Source organism: Saccopteryx bilineata, chromosome 3 (genome assembly GCF_036850765.1).
Source record: "Saccopteryx bilineata isolate mSacBil1 chromosome 3, mSacBil1_pri_phased_curated, whole genome shotgun sequence".
Taxonomy (NCBI): Eukaryota; Metazoa; Chordata; class Mammalia; order Chiroptera; family Emballonuridae; genus Saccopteryx; species Saccopteryx bilineata.
This window is the reverse complement of record NC_089492.1, coordinates 192,046,218-192,051,218: the sequence shown is the minus strand read 5'-3', so window position 1 is coordinate 192,051,218 and position 5,001 is coordinate 192,046,218. Positions and strand designations below refer to the sequence as shown.

General features: G+C 40.0%; 1 pseudogene; it reads left to right on the top strand.

Annotated features, from left to right (window-relative positions):
* The first annotated feature begins 1,582 nt into the window (after positions 1 to 1,582).
* LOC136329960 (AP-2 complex subunit beta pseudogene) lies at positions 1,583 to 3,216 on the top strand (annotated as a pseudogene).
* Positions 3,217 to 5,001: the final 1,785 nt, after the last annotated feature.

Below are 5,001 nucleotides of genomic sequence, written 5' to 3'. Positions count from 1 at the left end.
AATGAATGAGTGATTGAGTGACTAGGAGAGAAAGACCTCATCAATTTGTCTGTAGTGCTCAGTTCAGTGCCTGGTACATGATAATGACTTAATGAACATGTGGAATAAATGCAGCACATAGTAAATGGGAGATGTGTCTGTGACATAAGAATAAAAGTAACCATAGCACCTGTATCACCTTATTCACCACACAGTTGATGTCACTTAAACATGGGTATAACCACAACAGATTCTGAAATAGAAAGTTAAGCTCTCCTAAAATTGAAAGTTTTCAGATAGGCACTGCCAAGAGCAATCTGATACAGTGACAGTTTCTGGCACATGTAGCTCATGTTAACAGATGCCCATATGACATACAGAAAGCTGTCAGGCCTGCTTCAGAAAAGGAAAGTCAGTCAGTTCATGTTCCACTTGCCAAATTAATTTCACTTGACATTTAATTTGTATCCTTAGGTACTGTGGATTTAAAACTTGAGTATGAGAACAGCAGATTAGAAAAGTGTTGCATTTGACAAAATCAAATCATCAAGTTATTTTTATTGTGAGTAAGGCTGTCTTGATAAGGATATTTACAAATCTGATTTCACACATAGGTAGGATGTAAATTTTAGAACAATCGTTGTGAAAATCCAACACAGGACTAAATGAAGAAGACTCTCATAACCAGGGACCCCATCTTCTCAGAAGGAACCTCCCACAGCTGAGCTATCCCTCCAGAACTTCAGCTGCTGCCCATGAAAGAGGGACCAACCCTTTCCACGCCTCCACTCTTCCTACCAATCTCAGTGCAGCTTCTTCTTAAAATCCTTGAGTATGGCCTTCTCTTCCTTTAGTCTCTAGTTGGTTTTTCAGGTTGATTGTTCTATATTTTAGTTGTAATTCTAGTTTCATCTTGGGAGAAGGTAAGTGTAACATCCACCTAGTTGCCAACATCTTAGATTTCTATCACGTCTTAACACACAATAGTGCTTAGCAGGTAACAGTTTCCTTCTTGGTTTTTTGAGGAAACAAATAATGGGTACAGAAGCAGCCATACTAGATCATGTTGATGTTTCTAAAATAAATCTGCATTTATTAAATATATATTTATTATTCTTTGTCTGGGCACTGAATGTCAAAACCTCAAATGCTTCTTGCAACCTTTTTAGTCTATTAGACTGGGAAAGCAAAGGTAATATACTTTACATGCAGTATTGGCTATATAAGTCATGGAGTTTAGTGAAAAACAAAAATGCAGTCCTCTTTTTAAAAAATTTTTTAAGATTTTTATTTATTGATTTTACAGGAAGAGGAGAGGGGAGGATGAACAAGAAGTATCAACTCATAGTTGCTTCACTTTAGTTATTCATTGATGGTTTGTCATATGTGCCTTAAACAGGCAAGTCCAGGGTTTTGAACCAGTGACCTCAGTGTTCCAGGTTGACTCTCTATCCACTGCACCACAACAGGCTAGGCCCTGTCCCTACTTTAAAAAATAAAAGTTGTTAAGAATTTTAAGATTACCAAAACACTCTGGCTGTACTCTCTGTCTTCAACTAGCACCCCCTCCCTTACTTTCAGTGCATATTAAAGAGTCTGTTCAATGACTGACTCCAAGTGTTTCACAACAAATTAAAAAGGAGAAACCTTTGATTAAAAGGCTGACTTAAACAATAGAAAGGAAAAAAAGAGGAAGGAGGCTGTGAAGAAAGTGATTGCTGCTATGACTCTGGAAAAGGATGTTAGCTTTCTCTTTCTAGATGTAGTGAACTGTATTCAGATTAACATCCTGAAACTAAAAAAAGCTTGTGTATCTCAACTTGATGAACTAAGAGTTTGCCAAGAGTCAGCCAAACATGGCCATCATGGCTATCAACAGCTTTTTAAGGACTATGAAGATCCCAAACCTTCTGAGTCAGGCTTTGGCAGTCATAACCATGCAGTGCATCTGGGTGGACAAGATTACTGAATATTTATTTTTTTTAAAGTTATATATTTATTTTAGTGAGAGAGGTGGGGAGAGAAAGACACAACAAAATCAATCTGTTCCTGTATATGCCTTGACTGGGAATTGAACTGGCAACCTCTGTGCTCCAGGTTGATGCTCCAACCAACTGAGCCATACAGCCAGAGCAAGACTGAAGAATATTTCTGTGAGTGCCTCCATAAATGCTTGAATGATGGAGATCCCTACATTCAGAAAACAACAGAAGTCTGCATGGCAGAACCCAATATCAATGCCCAAATGATGAAAGATTGTGGATTTCTGGATTCTCTGTGAGATCTCATAGCAGATTCATATCCAATGGTGGTGGCTGATGCTGCAGCAGCATTATCTGAAATCAGTGAATCTCACCCAAACAGCGACTTACTCAATCTGAACTCACAGAATACTAATAAGCTGCTGACAGCTCTAATGAGTACACTGAATGTGAACAGATTTTTATCCTGGACTGCCTGTCCAATTACAGCCCTAAAGATGACCAAGAGGCTCAGATCATCTGTGAGCAGATAACTTCCCAGCCATCTTATGCCAACTCAACAGGGATGCTTTCAGCAGTAAAAGACCTAGTGAAACTTCTAGCATTGTTACCCAAGGACTGTGACTACTACAATATGCTGCTGAAGAAGTTGGTCACTTTGCTGGCTGGGGAGCCCTGAAGAACATCAACCTAATTGTCTAGAAAAGGTCTGAAATCTTAAAGCAGGAAATCAAAGTCTTCTCTGTGAAGTACACTGATCTGCAGGGCATTGTATAAGCACATTACTTGATTTCATCCAGACCAAAGTAAATTATATGGTCCAAAAGGCAATTGTTGCCATCAGGGACATCTTCCAGAAGTACCTCACCAAGTATGAAAGTATTATTGCCACTCTGTGTGAGAACTTAGACTTGCTGGATGAGCCGATATTCAAGCAGCTAAGACTTGGATTGCAGGAGAATATGCTGAATGAATTGACAATTTAGATTAGTTACTAGAGAGCTTCCTAGAGGGTTTTCATGATGAAAGCAACCAACTGCATTCATTCTGTTTACTGCCACCAAGAAACCATTTCTAAAAAACCATCAGGAACACAAGAGCTGGGATAAGATGTCTTGAGTTTGGCAATATAGGAATCTGATAATCCTCACCATTGAAATAGGGACTGTATTTATTGGTAGCTCTCTCAGTATACCTTGTCACAGCAAAAAAAGTAGTCTTACCTGAGAAACCACAAAATGCATGTCCAATTTAGGGGAAAAGTATACAAAAATGAATGTTCATTTTAAGGCAGAAAGTGAAACACAGGACCCAAGATGGTGGCAGACTAGGTGCATGTTACACTCACCTCGTCCCAGGACCAAACTTGAGTTATAATTAAATTTAAAGAACAATTATCCTGAAAAACCAACTCAACCTTAAATGAAAAGGAGTATGGTTACCTCAAAAAAGTAATACCTTACTGCCTTTTGACCAAGCAGTCCCACTTCTGGGAATATATACTAAGAACCCTGAAACAATAATTTGAAAAAATATATGCACCCTTATGTTCATTGCAGCATATTTACAATAGCCAACATCTGAAATCAGCCCAAGTACCCTCCAAGAGATGAGTGAATGAAAAAGGCTATGGTACATTTACACGATGCAATACTACTCGGCCACAAAAAAAAAACAAGGAAATATTACCTTCATGACACTATGAATGGATCTGGAGAGCATAATGTGAAGTGAAATAAACCAGTCAGAGAAAGACAAGTACCATATGATCTCACTCAGATATGGAATCTAATAAACAAAATGAACTAACTAACAAACAGGAACAGATTCATACATAGAGAGTACGCTGACAGGTGTCAGGCAATGAGGTTGAGTGAGGGAGGTGGAGGGATAGTGCAAAAAAAGGACAAAAACCCCTGATGCACAAGGACAACAGTGTGGTGATTACTGGGGAGGTGGGAGGTAGAGGAGGGCATGGGAGGATAAATGGTGATAATGAAGACTTGACTTGGGGTGGAAGATTAAATACACAATACAGTGTATAGAAATGTGTTGTAGAATTGGGCACCTAAAACCTGTATAATTGTGTTAAACAGTGTCACCCCAATAAAGTTCAAATAAAATCTAAATAAAGGACCAAAGAGAATTTTTTTAAAAATGAAACACATGTTCACTTTAAATATTGAAAGACAGAATGTCAACACCAAAAGGATCAAGAGAGAAAAACCTAATCCAAGGTCACTTGGGTATTCTGGGGGAAACTGAGTTCCAATGAGGGTAACTGCCCAACTAACATGACATAACTAGTTACTTCTGAAGAGACTAGAATCTCTGGCTCCTGAAATCCACTTTAAATTTGCCTCTTGTAATGTGACATCACCTCCTTCCCTTTACATCTCAGAAGTGTTGCAGTGTTCAATCAATTTTCTTCCCAATCAAGATCATCAAGATATCTAAAGGCCCCAAGATGGTGACAGAGTAGGCGGACATTCCCACTGCCACCTCTCAGGACCAAATTGGATTACAAATTAATTTAAGAACAAACATCTTGAAAAACCTACTTTGGACTAAACAAAGAGGATTCTACAACCAAGAATCACAGAAGCCACACTAAGACTGGTAAGAAGGGCAGAGATGCAGAAAGGGCTGCCCCGCTCCCAGCAGCGAGAGGTGGCTGAGAGCCTGGAGGGACTCTCACTGCAAGGAGAGTCATCATGAGAGGTGTGTGTGCTCAGCCCTAGGCCAGGAGCCCAGCCTAGAGCCCCAGGGCCTAGAAGGGATGGCCACACACCACACAGCATTTGGAGGTGAAAAGAGCAGGGTTTTCTGTCTGTGAGAGAGAGAGATGGAGTTTTTTGAGATGCAGGCTCTGCCTTAAAGGGCCAGCACAGAAAATCTAAGCCCCCGACCAGACCCAACAATGGGCTCTCACAGCCACTTACCCAGGGCTCCAGCAGAGGGAGAGCTAAGAGGACTAGAGTTGTATAAGGAAAGTATGAAGTTGGTGGCCCAAGGAGAGATACCATGGGGGACAGTCATC